Below are 18,858 nucleotides of genomic sequence, written 5' to 3'. Positions count from 1 at the left end.
CTCCTTAGCAAATAAACTCGGTCGCAAAGCTGTCACCTGCCGGTTATAACCAACTGTGTGGACCCCGTGAAAAGTCAAAGTCCCGAGAGCAATCCCATCTTGATCCTTAACCAGGGGCCAATCCATATGCCTTGGGACAGAAGCACACTGGAAATAAGATATGGGGAACATCCTCTCCATATTAGGCAAGAAAAGGTTGCGGTCCCCAACTTTCCGCAACCACTTATAGTCCCCATCATAAGCAGTGCTTGCGTCGAAGTCAACAAAGTCCCCGAAAAGATATCCAGGTTTGACTATTGGCTTACGGCTTGGGCTTTCAAGTCGGGCGTCCGTAACCAATGTCCTAAGAGTGTCGGAAGAAGCTTGGGTAATTAATTCTACGCGACTCTTCTCCCTAATTTGGAAAACCGGGAGTTCTTGGCGTGAGGTGAAGGCCATGTTCATGTCCGCACCACCTTCATGCCCAAAATGGTGGCGAAAAAGAAGAGGTTCACTGGTATGGTGCACTGCAAAAGGAAGAAGAAAGTTAGATAACTCAAAAGCAAGACTCAGACGCGAGGGTCGAACCCCGCGTCAGATAAGCTCAGACGCGAGGGCCGAACCCCGCGTCAGATAAGTTCAGACGCGAGGGTCGAACCCCGCATCAGACAAGCTCAGACGCGTAGGTCGAACCCCGCACCAGACAAGCTCAGACGCGAAGGTCCAACCCCGCGTCAGAAAATTCAGACGCGTAGGTTGACCCTCGCGTCAAAAATCTCAGACGCGCAGGTCGACCCCCGTGTCAAGAAAGATGAAACGACGGAGTCCAGCCCCGCGTTATTAAAACGAGTTTCCTCGTTGATCTCAAGATCAGAACTTGCCGAAGCAAGTTTAATGACCACAGAGGTCCAAATGAGGGAGCCTTTGGCAAAGGTCCAGGTTCAACCTTTGGGAGATTAGCCAGCAGAATATGCAACGGCCAATCCCCTTTTCATGCTGGCTGAAGATGGGTTTTAGTAGGCAAGTGATGACATGGGCCATCCCTTGATTCATGGGATTTGACCATGTGAGGCAGACAGCTTGACTGCTCCTTGAATTATGGGATGTGACCACACGTCATTCAGAGATATCCTGTTGTTCACCTGCAACAGGAGCGGTCATTCGAGGAGCCATGTTTTACATCACGTCACTTAGGAATGGGAAAGCCCCTCCTCGTATGCGTGACAACGGCTGTCAGATGCTTGCGTGGATCTGACCAACCACCGAGCGTCGGCGGCTCTCGTCCCTTCGCCTGGACAACTGAGGTGAGCCGCATTTATGAGGGTGCAGGCTGTTTCGGCGCCTGTCCGCTCATTCGTACTGTGGACGGCCATCTGACGGGCCTGGAGTATTGTGCCCTCTCCCTTGATTTGTGGGATCTGACCACGGATGTAACTGTTCCCATACTCCAAGTGGGCAGTTGACAGTGAGCTGGCGAGTCTGCAGCTTGGGTCTGCAGGCGAGCTTAGGACTGCAGGCAGACTTGGGTCTGCAGGCGAGCTTGCAGGCGAACTGGGTCTGCAGGTGAGTTTGGGACTGCAGGCGGACTTGGGTCTGCAGGCGAGCTAGCAGGCGAACTGGGTTTGCAGGCGAGCTCAGGTGCGCAGGCAGACTTGGGTCTGCAGGCGGATTTGGGACTGCAGGCGAATTTCGAGTTGCAGGCGAGCAGGCAGACTTGGGTCTGCAGGCGGATTTGGGACTGCAGGCGAATTTGAGTTGCAGGCGAGCTCCTGAGCATGGATTGAAGAATAGGCCGTAACTTTCAAACCGTAAGTCGGAATTGGACGAATTATATATGAAAATCGCCTATCTCGACGAGATGGAGCCATCCGAACCAAGCCGATTCGCTTCCTCCGTTTTGCCAAATTCCTTACGGTTTGGGAGATATCTGCGTTTTCCCCTTTTTCGCTATTTCGGGTGAGGTTTTAGCAGTTTTGTTCTGAACTTCTCTGATAAGGATTTAAAGGCAATTTTTATTGCCTACAAAACCCCCTCCAAAGTTTTCAGACCTGAATCAGGCCGCATGGGGTCTGGAACACTTTGGATATGAAGTCCCGTAAAGTGATCCCTGCTCTTCACTCGCAGCTGATGATCGCCTTCTAGGATTTTGAGCAAACCCTCAGCTATCAACGGACTTGATTTGTCTTTACCAACTGCCGTTTGAGTTGGACTAGCCATGCTCTTGCCCTTAGCATGGTAAGTTGTCGAGGAGTCTCTCTTAGGCTCAATGCTAAAATTTCTCCTCTATCCTTAGCCTTTCGAGGCGTTTGGATTTAAGGGAGCAGTTTAACCTCGTATACCAGTCGGAGGGTAGGAGCAGTTTAGACTCATGCACCAGTTGGAGTGTAAGGGGGCAGTTTAGACTCATGCACCAGTTGGAGTCTAGGGGGGAAGCTTATCTTAGGGCAAAGATGAAGACGAACCCTGATTTGTCTTCTCTTGGGGCAAAGACGAACCCTGAAATAGCAGCACATCGCATAGTAGGCCACTATCAAACAACAACGCCTTTTATGGGAAAGACGGTGCTGGGAGAATCAAATCGTTCAGGGACGTATGAGTGTGACGATTGATTGGACAACATCATTTGCGGGAATGATGGTGTCGGCTATCAGAGGTAATCGTTAACATGATAGGGATTGCCGCGATCGGAGCGACTTTGAGGACCTACCATCCTTTTGAAGAGGATTGGTAAGTTGATTTGTCAGAGGTGACCGTTAACATGACAGTGGGGGTCCCGCCATCCTATTGAAGAGGATTGGCGGGGGATTGTGGCTTTGGTCCTAACTATCTGAAGGTTTGACCAAGTGGGAGTTTGATGCAGCCCACCTGAACTGCTAGTCTCGCCTGTTTTGAGCGGTTCGCCATAACCGGGAACCTGGCTCAAGAAGTGGGGCTCGCCTAAACTGTTAAACTTGCCTGATTTGAGCGGTTCGCCGAAACTGGGAACCTGGCTCAAAGAGATGGGCTCGCCTAAACTGTTAAGCTCGCCTGATTTGAGCGGTTCGCCGAAACTGGGAACCTGGCTCAAAGAGATGGGCTCGCCTAAACTGTTAAGCTCGCCTGATTTGAGCGGTTCGCCGAAACTGGGAACCTGGCTCAAAGAGATGGGGCTCGCCTAAGCTGTTAAGCTCGCCTGATTTGAGCGGTTCGCCGAAACTGGGAACCTGGCTCAAAGAGATGGGGCTCGCCTAAGCTGTTAAGCTCGCCTGATTTGAGCGGTTCGCCGAAACTGGGAACCTGGCTCAAAGAGATGAGCTCGCCTCAACTGTTAAGCTCGCCTGATTTGAGCGGTTCGCCGAAACTGGGAACCTGGCTCAAAGAGATGAGCTCGCCTCAACTGTTAAGCTCGCCTGATTTGAGCGGTTCGCCGAAACTGGGAACCTGGCTCAAAGAGATGAGCTCGCCTCAACTGTTAAGCTCGCCTGATTTGAGCGGTTCGCCGAAACTGGGAACCTGGCTCAAAGAGATGAGCTCGCCTCAACTGTTAAGCTCGCCTGATTTGAGCGGTTCGCCGAAACTGGGAACCTGGCTCAAAGAGATGAGCTCGCCTCAACTGTTAAGCTCGCCTGATTTGAGCGGTTCGCCGAAACTGGGAACCTGGCTCAAAGAGATGAGCTCGCCTCAACTGTTAAGCTCGCCTGATTTGAGCGGTTCGCCGAAACTGGGAACCTGGCTCAAAGAGATGAGCTCGCCTCAACTGTTAAGCTCGCCTGATTTGAGCGGTTCGCCGAAACTGGGAACCTGGCTCAAAGAGATGAGCTCGCCTCAACTGTTAAGCTCGCCTGATTTGAGCGGTTCGCCGAAACTGGGAACCTGGCTCAAAGAGATGAGCTCGCCTCAACTGTTAAGCTCGCCTGATTTGAGCGGTTCGCCGAAACTGGGAACCTGGCTCAAAGAGATGAGCTCGCCTCAACTGTTAAGCTCGCCTGATTTGAGCGGTTCGCCGAAACTGGGAACCTGGCTCAAAGAGATGAGCTCGCCTCAACTGTTAAGCTCGCCTGATTTGAGCGGTTCGCCGAAACTGGGAACCTGGCTCAAAGAGATGAGCTCGCCTCAACTGTTAAGCTCGCCTGATTTGAGCGGTTCGCCGAAACTGGGAACCTGGCTCAAAGAGATGAGCTCGCCTCAACTGTTAAGCTCGCCTGATTTGAGCGGTTCGCCGAAACTGGGAACCTGGCTCAAAGAGATGAGCTCGCCTCAACTGTTAAGCTCGCCTGATTTGAGCGGTTCGCCGAAACTGGGAACCTGGCTCAAAGAGATGAGCTCGCCTCAACTGTTAAGCTCGCCTGATTTGAGCGGTTCGCCGAAACTGGGAACCTGGCTCAAAGAGATGAGCTCGCCTCAACTGTTAAGCTCGCCTGATTTGAGCGGTTCGCCGAAACTGGGAACCTGGCTCAAAGAGATGAGCTCGCCTCAACTGTTAAGCTCGCCTGATTTGAGCGGTTCGCCGAAACTGGGAACCTGGCTCAAAGAGATGAGCTCGCCTCAACTGTTAAGCTCGCCTGATTTGAGCGGTTCGCCGAAACTGGGAACCTGGCTCAAAGAGATGAGCTCGCCTCAACTGTTAAGCTCGCCTGATTTGAGCGGTTCGCCGAAACTGGGAACCTGGCTCAAAGAGATGAGCTCGCCTCAACTGTTAAGCTCGCCTGATTTGAGCGGTTCGCCGAAACTGGGAACCTGGCTCAAAGAGATGAGCTCGCCTCAACTGTTAAGCTCGCCTGATTTGAGCGGTTCGCCGAAACTGGGAACCTGGCTCAAAGAGATGAGCTCGCCTCAACTGTTAAGCTCGCCTGATTTGAGCGGTTCGCCGAAACTGGGAACCTGGCTCAAAGAGATGAGCTCGCCTCAACTGTTAAGCTCGCCTGATTTGAGCGGTTCGCCGAAACTGGGAACCTGGCTCAAAGAGATGAGCTCGCCTCAACTGTTAAGCTCGCCTGATTTGAGCGGTTCGCCGAAACTGGGAACCTGGCTCAAAGAGATGAGCTCGCCTCAACTGTTAAGCTCGCCTGATTTGAGCGGTTCGCCGAAACTGGGAACCTGGCTCAAAGAGATGAGCTCGCCTCAACTGTTAAGCTCGCCTGATTTGAGCGGTTCGCCGAAACTGGGAACCTGGCTCAAAGAGATGAGCTCGCCTCAACTGTTAAGCTCGCCTGATTTGAGCGGTTCGCCGAAACTGGGAACCTGGCTCAAAGAGATGAGCTCGCCTCAACTGTTAAGCTCGCCTGATTTGAGCGGTTCGCCGAAACTGGGAACCTGGCTCAAAGAGATGAGCTCGCCTCAACTGTTAAGCTCGCCTGATTTGAGCGGTTCGCCGAAACTGGGAACCTGGCTCAAAGAGATGAGCTCGCCTCAACTGTTAAGCTCGCCTGATTTGAGCGGTTCGCCGAAACTGGGAACCTGGCTCAAAGAGATGAGCTCGCCTCAACTGTTAAGCTCGCCTGATTTGAGCGGTTCGCCGAAACTGGGAACCTGGCTCAAAGAGATGAGCTCGCCTCAACTGTTAAGCTCGCCTGATTTGAGCGGTTCGCCGAAACTGGGAACCTGGCTCAAAGAGATGAGCTCGCCTCAACTGTTAAGCTCGCCTGATTTGAGCGGTTCGCCGAAACTGGGAACCTGGCTCAAAGAGATGAGCTCGCCTCAACTGTTAAGCTCGCCTGATTTGAGCGGTTCGCCGAAACTGGGAACCTGGCTCAAAGAGATGAGCTCGCCTCAACTGTTAAGCTCGCCTGATTTGAGCGGTTCGCCGAAACTGGGAACCTGGCTCAAAGAGATGAGCTCGCCTCAACTGTTAAGCTCGCCTGATTTGAGCGGTTCGCCGAAACTGGGAACCTGGCTCAAAGAGATGAGCTCGCCTCAACTGTTAAGCTCGCCTGATTTGAGCGGTTCGCCGAAACTGGGAACCTGGCTCAAAGAGATGAGCTCGCCTCAACTGTTAAGCTCGCCTGATTTGAGCGGTTCGCCGAAACTGGGAACCTGGCTCAAAGAGATGAGCTCGCCTCAACTGTTAAGCTCGCCTGATTTGAGCGGTTCGCCGAAACTGGGAACCTGGCTCAAAGAGATGAGCTCGCCTCAACTGTTAAGCTCGCCTGATTTGAGCGGTTCGCCGAAACTGGGAACCTGGCTCAAAGAGATGAGCTCGCCTCAACTGTTAAGCTCGCCTGATTTGAGCGGTTCGCCGAAACTGGGAACCTGGCTCAAAGAGATGAGCTCGCCTCAACTGTTAAGCTCGCCTGATTTGAGCGGTTCGCCGAAACTGGGAACCTGGCTCAAAGAGATGAGCTCGCCTCAACTGTTAAGCTCGCCTGATTTGAGCGGTTCGCCGAAACTGGGAACCTGGCTCAAAGAGATGAGCTCGCCTCAACTGTTAAGCTCGCCTGATTTGAGCGGTTCGCCGAAACTGGGAACCTGGCTCAAAGAGATGAGCTCGCCTCAACTGTTAAGCTCGCCTGATTTGAGCGGTTCGCCGAAACTGGGAACCTGGCTCAAAGAGATGAGCTCGCCTCAACTGTTAAGCTCGCCTGATTTGAGCGGTTCGCCGAAACTGGGAACCTGGCTCAAAGAGATGAGCTCGCCTCAACTGTTAAGCTCGCCTGATTTGAGCGGTTCGCCGAAACTGGGAACCTGGCTCAAAGAGATGAGCTCGCCTCAACTGTTAAGCTCGCCTGATTTGAGCGGTTCGCCGAAACTGGGAACCTGGCTCAAAGAGATGAGCTCGCCTCAACTGTTAAGCTCGCCTGATTTGAGCGGTTCGCCGAAACTGGGAACCTGGCTCAAAGAGATGAGCTCGCCTCAACTGTTAAGCTCGCCTGATTTGAGCGGTTCGCCGAAACTGGGAACCTGGCTCAAAGAGATGAGCTCGCCTCAACTGTTAAGCTCGCCTGATTTGAGCGGTTCGCCGAAACTGGGAACCTGGCTCAAAGAGATGAGCTCGCCTCAACTGTTAAGCTCGCCTGATTTGAGCGGTTCGCCGAAACTGGGAACCTGGCTCAAAGAGATGAGCTCGCCTCAACTGTTAAGCTCGCCTGATTTGAGCGGTTCGCCGAAACTGGGAACCTGGCTCAAAGAGATGAGCTCGCCTCAACTGTTAAGCTCGCCTGATTTGAGCGGTTCGCCGAAACTGGGAACCTGGCTCAAAGAGATGAGCTCGCCTCAACTGTTAAGCTCGCCTGATTTGAGCGGTTCGCCGAAACTGGGAACCTGGCTCAAAGAGATGAGCTCGCCTCAACTGTTAAGCTCGCCTGATTTGAGCGGTTCGCCGAAACTGGGAACCTGGCTCAAAGAGATGAGCTCGCCTCAACTGTTAAGCTCGCCTGATTTGAGCGGTTCGCCGAAACTGGGAACCTGGCTCAAAGAGATGAGCTCGCCTCAACTGTTAAGCTCGCCTGATTTGAGCGGTTCGCCGAAACTGGGAACCTGGCTCAAAGAGATGAGCTCGCCTCAACTGTTAAGCTCGCCTGATTTGAGCGGTTCGCCGAAACTGGGAACCTGGCTCAAAGAGATGAGCTCGCCTCAACTGTTAAGCTCGCCTGATTTGAGCGGTTCGCCGAAACTGGGAACCTGGCTCAAAGAGATGAGCTCGCCTCAACTGTTAAGCTCGCCTGATTTGAGCGGTTCGCCGAAACTGGGAACCTGGCTCAAAGAGATGAGCTCGCCTCAACTGTTAAGCTCGCCTGATTTGAGCGGTTCGCCGAAACTGGGAACCTGGCTCAAAGAGATGAGCTCGCCTCAACTGTTAAGCTCGCCTGATTTGAGCGGTTCGCCGAAACTGGGAACCTGGCTCAAAGAGATGAGCTCGCCTCAACTGTTAAGCTCGCCTGATTTGAGCGGTTCGCCGAAACTGGGAACCTGGCTCAAAGAGATGAGCTCGCCTCAACTGTTAAGCTCGCCTGATTTGAGCGGTTCGCCGAAACTGGGAACCTGGCTCAAAGAGATGAGCTCGCCTCAACTGTTAAGCTCGCCTGATTTGAGCGGTTCGCCGAAACTGGGAACCTGGCTCAAAGAGATGAGCTCGCCTCAACTGTTAAGCTCGCCTGATTTGAGCGGTTCGCCGAAACTGGGAACCTGGCTCAAAGAGATGAGCTCGCCTCAACTGTTAAGCTCGCCTGATTTGAGCGGTTCGCCGAAACTGGGAACCTGGCTCAAAGAGATGAGCTCGCCTCAACTGTTAAGCTCGCCTGATTTGAGCGGTTCGCCGAAACTGGGAACCTGGCTCAAAGAGATGAGCTCGCCTCAACTGTTAAGCTCGCCTGATTTGAGCGGTTCGCCGAAACTGGGAACCTGGCTCAAAGAGATGAGCTCGCCTCAACTGTTAAGCTCGCCTGATTTGAGCGGTTCGCCGAAACTGGGAACCTGGCTCAAAGAGATGAGCTCGCCTCAACTGTTAAGCTCGCCTGATTTGAGCGGTTCGCCGAAACTGGGAACCTGGCTCAAAGAGATGAGCTCGCCTCAACTGTTAAGCTCGCCTGATTTGAGCGGTTCGCCGAAACTGGGAACCTGGCTCAAAGAGATGAGCTCGCCTCAACTGTTAAGCTCGCCTGATTTGAGCGGTTCGCCGAAACTGGGAACCTGGCTCAAAGAGATGAGCTCGCCTCAACTGTTAAGCTCGCCTGATTTGAGCGGTTCGCCGAAACTGGGAACCTGGCTCAAAGAGATGAGCTCGCCTCAACTGTTAAGCTCGCCTGATTTGAGCGGTTCGCCGAAACTGGGAACCTGGCTCAAAGAGATGAGCTCGCCTCAACTGTTAAGCTCGCCTGATTTGAGCGGTTCGCCGAAACTGGGAACCTGGCTCAAAGAGATGAGCTCGCCTCAACTGTTAAGCTCGCCTGATTTGAGCGGTTCGCCGAAACTGGGAACCTGGCTCAAAGAGATGAGCTCGCCTCAACTGTTAAGCTCGCCTGATTTGAGCGGTTCGCCGAAACTGGGAACCTGGCTCAAAGAGATGAGCTCGCCTCAACTGTTAAGCTCGCCTGATTTGAGCGGTTCGCCGAAACTGGGAACCTGGCTCAAAGAGATGAGCTCGCCTCAACTGTTAAGCTCGCCTGATTTGAGCGGTTCGCCGAAACTGGGAACCTGGCTCAAAGAGATGAGCTCGCCTCAACTGTTAAGCTCGCCTGATTTGAGCGGTTCGCCGAAACTGGGAACCTGGCTCAAAGAGATGAGCTCGCCTCAACTGTTAAGCTCGCCTGATTTGAGCGGTTCGCCGAAACTGGGAACCTGGCTCAAAGAGATGAGCTCGCCTCAACTGTTAAGCTCGCCTGATTTGAGCGGTTCGCCGAAACTGGGAACCTGGCTCAAAGAGATGAGCTCGCCTCAACTGTTAAGCTCGCCTGATTTGAGCGGTTCGCCGAAACTGGGAACCTGGCTCAAAGAGATGAGCTCGCCTCAACTGTTAAGCTCGCCTGATTTGAGCGGTTCGCCGAAACTGGGAACCTGGCTCAAAGAGATGAGCTCGCCTCAACTGTTAAGCTCGCCTGATTTGAGCGGTTCGCCGAAACTGGGAACCTGGCTCAAAGAGATGAGCTCGCCTCAACTGTTAAGCTCGCCTGATTTGAGCGGTTCGCCGAAACTGGGAACCTGGCTCAAAGAGATGAGCTCGCCTCAACTGTTAAGCTCGCCTGATTTGAGCGGTTCGCCGAAACTGGGAACCTGGCTCAAAGAGATGAGCTCGCCTCAACTGTTAAGCTCGCCTGATTTGAGCGGTTCGCCGAAACTGGGAACCTGGCTCAAAGAGATGAGCTCGCCTCAACTGTTAAGCTCGCCTGATTTGAGCGGTTCGCCGAAACTGGGAACCTGGCTCAAAGAGATGAGCTCGCCTCAACTGTTAAGCTCGCCTGATTTGAGCGGTTCGCCGAAACTGGGAACCTGGCTCAAAGAGATGAGCTCGCCTCAACTGTTAAGCTCGCCTGATTTGAGCGGTTCGCCGAAACTGGGAACCTGGCTCAAAGAGATGAGCTCGCCTCAACTGTTAAGCTCGCCTGATTTGAGCGGTTCGCCGAAACTGGGAACCTGGCTCAAAGAGATGAGCTCGCCTCAACTGTTAAGCTCGCCTGATTTGAGCGGTTCGCCGAAACTGGGAACCTGGCTCAAAGAGATGAGCTCGCCTCAACTGTTAAGCTCGCCTGATTTGAGCGGTTCGCCGAAACTGGGAACCTGGCTCAAAGAGATGAGCTCGCCTCAACTGTTAAGCTCGCCTGATTTGAGCGGTTCGCCGAAACTGGGAACCTGGCTCAAAGAGATGAGCTCGCCTCAACTGTTAAGCTCGCCTGATTTGAGCGGTTCGCCGAAACTGGGAACCTGGCTCAAAGAGATGAGCTCGCCTCAACTGTTAAGCTCGCCTGATTTGAGCGGTTCGCCGAAACTGGGAACCTGGCTCAAAGAGATGAGCTCGCCTCAACTGTTAAGCTCGCCTGATTTGAGCGGTTCGCCGAAACTGGGAACCTGGCTCAAAGAGATGAGCTCGCCTCAACTGTTAAGCTCGCCTGATTTGAGCGGTTCGCCGAAACTGGGAACCTGGCTCAAAGAGATGAGCTCGCCTCAACTGTTAAGCTCGCCTGATTTGAGCGGTTCGCCGAAACTGGGAACCTGGCTCAAAGAGATGAGCTCGCCTCAACTGTTAAGCTCGCCTGATTTGAGCGGTTCGCCGAAACTGGGAACCTGGCTCAAAGAGATGAGCTCGCCTCAACTGTTAAGCTCGCCTGATTTGAGCGGTTCGCCGAAACTGGGAACCTGGCTCAAAGAGATGAGCTCGCCTCAACTGTTAAGCTCGCCTGATTTGAGCGGTTCGCCGAAACTGGGAACCTGGCTCAAAGAGATGAGCTCGCCTCAACTGTTAAGCTCGCCTGATTTGAGCGGTTCGCCGAAACTGGGAACCTGGCTCAAAGAGATGAGCTCGCCTCAACTGTTAAGCTCGCCTGATTTGAGCGGTTCGCCGAAACTGGGAACCTGGCTCAAAGAGATGAGCTCGCCTCAACTGTTAAGCTCGCCTGATTTGAGCGGTTCGCCGAAACTGGGAACCTGGCTCAAAGAGATGAGCTCGCCTCAACTGTTAAGCTCGCCTGATTTGAGCGGTTCGCCGAAACTGGGAACCTGGCTCAAAGAGATGAGCTCGCCTAACCCTAACCCTCACCCTCGATCACCCCTCACCCTCACCCCACCCTCGATCACCTAACACTCACCTCACCCTCGATCACCTAACCCTAACCCTAACCCTCACCCTCAACATCACCTCCACCCTCACCTAACCCTCCTCTAACCCTAATCCTAACCCTAACCCTAACCCTAACCCTAACCCTCGCCTAACCCTAACCCTAACCCTCACCGAACCCTAACCCTCACCCTCGATCACCCCTCACCCTCACCCCACCCTCGATCACCTAACACTCACCTCACCCTCGATCACCTAACCCTAACCCTAACCCTCACCCTCAACATCACCTCCACCCTCACCTAACCCTCCTCTAACCCTAATCCTAACCCTAACCCTAACCCTAACCCTAACCCTCGCCTAACCCTAACCCTAACCCTCACCGAACCCTAACCCTCACCCTCGATCACCCCTCACCCTCACCCCACCCTCGATCACCTAACACTCACCTCACCCTCGATCACCTAACCCTAACCCTAACCCTCACCCTCAACATCACCTCCACCCTCACCTAACCCTCCTCTAACCCTAATCCTAACCCAAACCCAAACCCTAACCCTAATCGAACCCTAACCCTAACCCTAACCCTCGCCTAACCCTAACCCTAACCCTCACCGAACCCTAACCCTCACCCTCGATCACCCCTCACCCTCACCCCACCCTCGATCACCTAACACTCACCTCACCCTCGATCACCTAACCCTAACCCTAACCCTCACCCTCAACATCACCTCCACCCTCACCTAACCCTCCTCTAACCCTAATCCTAACCCAAACCCAAACCCTAACCCTAATCGAACCCTAACCCTAACCCTAACCCTCGCCTAACCCTAACCCTAACCCTCACCGAACCCTAACCCTCACCCTCGATCACCCCTCACCCTCACCCCACCCTCGATCACCTAACACTCACCTCACCCTCGATCACCTAACCCTAACCCTAACCCTCACCCTCAACATCACCTCCACCCTCACCTAACCCTCCTCTAACCCTAATCCTAACCCAAACCCAAACCCTAACCCTAATCGAACCCTAACCCTAACCCTAACCCTCGCCTAACCCTAACCCTAACCCTCACCGAACCCTAACCCTCACCCTCGATCACCCCTCACCCTCACCCCACCCTCGATCACCTAACACTCACCTCACCCTCGATCACCTAACCCTAACCCTAACCCTCACCCTCAACATCACCTCCACCCTCACCTAACCCTCCTCTAACCCTAATCCTAACCCTAACCCTAACCCTAACCCTAACCCTCGCCTAATCCTAACCCTAACCTTAACCGAACCCTAACCCTAACCCTAAACCTCGCCTAACCCTAACCATAACATCTAACCCCCACCCTCACCTAACCCTAACCCTAACCCTCACCCTCAACATCACCTCCACCCTCACCTAACCCTCCTCTAACCCTAATCCTAACCCAAACCCTAACCCTAACCCTCGCCTAACCCTAACCCTAACCGAACCCTAACCCTAAACCTCGCCTAACCCTAACCATAACATCTAACCCCCACCCTCACCTAACCCTAACCCTAACCCTAACCCTCACCGAACCCTAACCCTAACCCTCTCCTTATTCAGTTACATATGAATTCGATCATATACAAGAGCTCGGTTATATGCAAGTTCGAATCTGAATCATATACAAGTACCAACCATGCCAAGTTCATAACTAAATCACTCGACTACATACAAATTCAGTCAATATACAAGTTCGGATCCAAGTCGTCAAGCATCAACCAAGAGTTATACAAAATTCTGCCGTAACCAAATCCAAGTTAACAAGCTTTTGGCTTCGATTCATCCCGTATACAAATATTCAGATAGGAAACTAAGGTCTCAGCCATGTCTACATGCGAGGTTACAAAGACAAGTTAATGAAGGGTTCAAGGGCGATTTTCACCTGGAGTCGATGAAGCGATCAAGGAGGGAGCTCGAAGCTCGTCAAATACCAAAGAGGGTTATTTCCTGTCAGGTTCAAGAAAGAAAGAGGAGTTAGAAATCGTGGTCAGATTCGAGATTAAAGCAAAGACAAGAATGGAATTCGGCCAAATTTCAGCCACCAGTCAAAAAAAAAATTCGTCCATGAACAGTAAAAATTCGATCACCATTCAAAGCCCAGACCCAAAAATTTGGTTTTTTTCAAGATTAAATAGTTGGGGGCTTCAATTACCAAGTTATTCATGCAACAAGGAGAGAGAGAGAGAGATTGAGGGGGGGAGATTGACAAGGAGAGAGAGAGAGAGATTGAGGGGGGAGGAGAGAGGGTTACCTGAGGCTAGAGAGAGGGACGCCTGCGGTGGCGGAAGAACGGCGGCGGCGGATATCCGGCGGCGGCGGTGGAGAGAGGGGGATCGATCTAGGGTGGGGGGGAGGGGAAAGGAGGAGAGGGGGGAAATCGGCTGCGATGGGGGGGGGAAAGGGGGTCTTTTACGGGCGCGGGCAGCCCAAAATTTTTGGGCGCCCGCGCCCAAAAATTTTTCCAACCAGAATTCTTTAGCGACGGAAATTTCCGTCGCTAATAACTACTTTAGCGACGGAAATTTCCGTCGCTAATAATCCGTGGCTATAAGTATTAGCGACGGAAATTATTCGTCGCTAAAACCGAAATATCCGTCGGTAATATATATTTAACGACGGATTAATAGCGACGGAAAATTCCGTCGCTATAACCCTTTTTATAGTGACGGAAAATTCCGTCGCTATTTATCCGTCGTTAAATAGCTATTTTCCACTAGTGTCGGTTTCATTGGAGCACAGAATACCAGAGGAGGTATGATGCGGAAAGGAGGTAAAACTCTCACATCTCAAGGTTTTCGATTGTGTAGCTTATGTGCATAATAGTGATCAAGGTAGGAATAAGCTTGATCACAAGTCCAAGAAATGCATTTTCATCGGCTATAGTGAAGATGAGTTCGGCTACCATAGTTGGGACAACGAAAACAAGAAGGTGATCAGAAGCAGAGATGTGATATTTAACGAGAAGGTGATGTACAAGGACATGCACAAGACAAATGACTCAGAGAGTGAGTCAACATTTGTAGATGCAGATGATGTCCTGAGTAACCTCTAGGAAGAACCCAATGCAGAAGATCCTCAACCAGAAGAGCCTATTGATCAGAACGGTGCGCAGGAGCCCGACACACCAACTTCGATATTGAGAAGATCTTCTCGTCCTCCTGTGCCTAACATCAGATACATGAATTATATATTGCTGACAAATGGAGGGGAGCGTGAAAGCTTTGATGAAGCTCGTCAGAGTGGAGATGCGCGCAAGTGGAAGCTTGCTGTGAAAGAAGAGATAAAATCTCTAATCTCCAACCAGACAAGGGAACTAGCTAAGTTGCCCATGGGGAATCGAGTGAAAAAGGAACATGATTGTTCCAGAAGATACAGAGCCCGACAAGTTGCCAAAGGATTTCAACAGAATATCCAAAGAAGTAAGAATTCAGCGATATGTTAACAAAGACAATGACCATTCAGAAACTGGAGTTGTGCGTAACTTCAGTTAGCCTACATGTATAGGTGATGAAAGCGGATCCACACAGGAGGAGGTGCTTGTTGAGATTGCCTGCTAACGGCGGTTTGGTCTCCAAGTGGGAGATTGTTGGTTTGGGTGTAGACCAAACCTGTCAGGCGAGCTCGAACGGGCGAGGAGCTCCGTCAGGTGAGCTCGGGGAGATCTGCAGGCGAGATCGTGGTTGAAGTTCAGGTGAGCTCGACGACACATCACAGGCGAGGAACTCCAAGTGAGCTCGGGGTTGAGGCGAGATGCAAATGAGCTTGGTCGACATCAGGCGAGCTCGAAGTCAGGTCGATGCAGACGGGGTTGAATCAGGCAAGCTAGAGCATGGCTGGCGACAGCCTGTTGTTAGGGTTTCCTTATAAAAGGGAAACCCAGAGCCCCCCTCCGTTGCTTCTTCCTCTCTCTCTCTCTCCTCGCGATTTCAAACCCTTGAGGCAGCAGCGATGTTTTCTCTCTCTCTCCTCCTCTTTTTCCCAGCTCTCAATTAGTGAAGTTTTAAGGGGGAATTAAAGAAAGGGGGATTTAAGAGGAGAATTAAAGAGAAGGAATCAACACTGTAGCTACAGTGTTGATTTATATTTATTGAGAGATCTCAAGTTTGAGATCTACTCTTATATTATAATTTCTTGTTGATTAATAAGAAGGCTCCCGAGGAAGTGGACAAATTTTCCGAACCTCGTTAAATCTTGGTGTATTTTTCTCTATACTGCGTTTCTTGCTGTTTTAGGGGTTTAGCATAGCCCCGGGTATTCCCCAACACGGACCATGATACCACTTCTGATCTGATTGATTTTGAGTATATATAAGCGGAGAAGTAACCGTAATAAGTAATCCAAGAGGTGAGGAGAAACAATCATAGAGTAGCTAGTGTTTTAAGAGCTGATTGCCCAAATTCAAAATATTGTTATTCTTTGACTAATATACATCCCCCAAGTCCGCCTCTGCCTAATTTATTCGGTGTGAATGGAGTGACTTGGAATAATCATGAGCCACTGCAGGTTGGTGAGAAAAGATTTCTTGTTCGTCGTGGATCTTGCTTAGTTTCGTATAATATATGGCTCCAAAGTTACCGAGAAGGTAGTGGACGCCCATGATATCAAATTGAGACTAGCTAGAGACAGAAGTTCGTGACAACAAATATGGAATATTAGGAATTGAGATTTGAAACGTATTCATGAGGTAGGTGAGATGTTATCCAACTTTACTCATATGTCAGAGTGCTGTTAGGCGTCACTCTCAGCACTAAGTTAACCTTCTACTGAACCATTGCAGTTGTTGAGTTCGGGGTTAAAATAGGGCTTAGGTTAGCGCGGGAGTGCGAGTTATCACATACACTTGGAGAAGTGAACAATGCTGTAGCTGGTTTTGCCAACTTTCGTATCTACGCCACTAACGCTAGCTGATCAAATTTTCACAAAGAATCCAATTCATATTCATAGTCAGATCCTTGGTAATCAGTCGTTGCCCTCCCTTGACTTGTGAGGGAGTAGGTTTTTCTTCTTTCTTCTTGTTGTTGTTTCTCTACATTCGGTGTAAGTATAACCGAACGAAAAAACAAAAAAACGATAATTAATATTTGGAATATAGGCATATCCGTGAGGCTGTTAGTTAAAATAGTGTCTAATAAATTAGCACTTAATCTTTTTTCAGAAAACTTGGTGGTCCAACAATTTTGCACTTTAATTCGATCAAGAAAAAAGAGGACGAATAGTCAAGAGGACTGGTGAACACAACGTACTAGAAAAATTACTTTTTCAATCATAACCGTCTACTATTTAATGAGATATTCTTTGACTAAGATTAAAACAAATACAATTGGAAAAAGATACCGTAACAGTTATATATTTGAAATAAATCATAAATGTTGATGGCAGTTTATCTAACAAGTGTTTATGTATGGATTATTAAGGGTGTTAAGGTCATCTCCTTCAGATGGCTGGTTCTTGGCCCAAAAAGTCCTGTCTTGCACGTGAAGAATACGTAAGAGGTCAGTGTTGAGATCTCCGGTGGTTCTTCCGATGATCAAGTCAGTACAGAGCTTGAGTGGGGAAGAGGGAGAGTTTAAGTGTTTAAGAATTTTATTAGGCAAAAGTTGCAGACTGTAGGCAACAGTTTCCTTTTATAACATATCTGAGGGGTAGATAGGTAACTTCAACCGAGCCAAGCTGGCGGCTCACGGCTACAAAGGGGGATGAGTTACCCAGGCATCTGATGTGAGGGTGACAGAGCATGCGCGGTGCTAACAAGGTCCGATGAGTCTTAAAGACTTTCGGGGCTAGAGAAATGATAACTCTGATCATTCATTTAATGTGATGACAATCGACTATCGGCAGGGGACCCAAGGACACACTGCCTTCCGACTAGTCTCACTGACATTGACAAGTACCGCCTTTTTAGTCAACTTCAAAGGTTGCCAAGTGGAAGGGTGGAGTGCTAAAGGGGAGTGGAATCGACTTGTATGGTAGGCCGAGTGAGGACACCTCTCATCTCGGTCTTGCGAGTAGGCCGATAAATACCTCCTTTTTAGTTAGCCTTGAATGTTGTCGACCTAGAAGGGGTGCTGAAACTGCTCAAGTCATCCATTCAAAGGTATAGCGGATTAGGTATATGGTTAAAATGGGAGATGTGTTGGCTTTAGAAAGAGGATTAACATTTAGATTATTTGTAGGATATAACATTGGCCCCTTTCATTTGAACTCGGCGAGCTGAGCCCGATGAAATTGAACGCTCGGTGGTTGGATATCCGAGGCACATTCATTAGGAAAGCAATATATATATGGCTGCTATTGATGTGATACTCTAACATGAGGCGTCATAGGAGGAAATCCTCTCCTATGACAAGGATACCCATCAATCTATATATATGAGATTAATGGGTATCCTTGTCATAGGAGGAGATTTCCTCCTTGACGCCTCTAAAATCACATGATTGAGCGACATTATGGATGATCCGCTCCGTTGAACTTGATCTACATATTCTAAAACCCCAACACACCAAGTTTGGGGTGAATCCGTCATCGTTTGACACTCCATCGAGCCATGAGAAAAGTTCTACTCATTCAATACCGTTAAAATTGATACGAGTGGATGAAGGGTCAAACGACGATGGGATCACCCCAAACTTGGTGTGTTGGGATTTTAGAATATGTAGATCAAGTTCAACAGAGCGGATCATCCACAATGTCGCTCAATCATGTGATTTTAGAGGCGTCATAGGAGGAAATCCCCTCCTATGACAAGGAATCCTCTGCTCTTCTCTCCAGTATCTCTCTCTCCTCTCTCTCTCTATAATATTATTAATATATATATATATATATATAATATAATATATAATATATATAATAATTTATATATATAATATAATTTTTTCATAAGTTGTGCATTCAAATAGAAATATATATATATAATATATAAATTATATATATATAATAGCTGTATTGTTGTACTCACTAGATGGGGTTGTGTTTAATCAAGTCTCATTTCCAAACACATACGCATGTTAACTGAAGGACAGTGCTTAAGTTCTTGAGCAATCATTTCATCTTCGGAGGTCAATCTTAGCTGTTCGTTAATAATTGAGTTGGCCATTTTGATCTCAACACGTGGCCACCTCAGGGCCTATATATATTAGTTTTGTTAGAGGAGCTTCATTTACGAATCCTCAGAATTCTAATCTCTGAACCCTAGACTTCTTCATAGAGCGATTTCCAACCATTTTTTGACGCTCTCTAATGGCTTCTTCTGCTCCTGCATGATTCACAAGCATATGAGGATTAATCTCCTAAGGAAGGCTCTCTAATGGCTTCTTCTGCTCCTGCATGATTCACAAGCATATGAGGATTAATCTCCTAAGGAAGTTTTGCTAGAAGCTATGTGCCATGGAGCTCAAGGCCTACTATGATCATTATGGCATCCCTCGTTCCTTCATGTTGTCGGCGCCAAAGAGGGCTCAAGCTGTGTACGACCAAGGCGGGGTTGTCGCTCCGGTTTACCTCAAGCATTTAGAGTATAGACTCTATTTGCTTGTCAACCCCTTTCTTTGTCGTGTCTTTAAAGCTTTGGGAGTCTCGCCTTCCAAAATCAAGTCGAACTCCATCACCATACTGGTGGGGTCCATGGTGATTTGTCATTGGGATGGAGTCGACCCAACCCTCTGCATGCTC

The sequence above is a fragment of the Asparagus officinalis genome, chromosome 2 (genome assembly GCF_001876935.1).
Source record: "Asparagus officinalis chromosome 2, Aspof.V1, whole genome shotgun sequence".
NCBI classification, from domain to species: Eukaryota; Viridiplantae; Streptophyta; class Magnoliopsida; order Asparagales; family Asparagaceae; genus Asparagus; species Asparagus officinalis.
Note: the sequence above shows the minus strand (reverse complement) of the source record.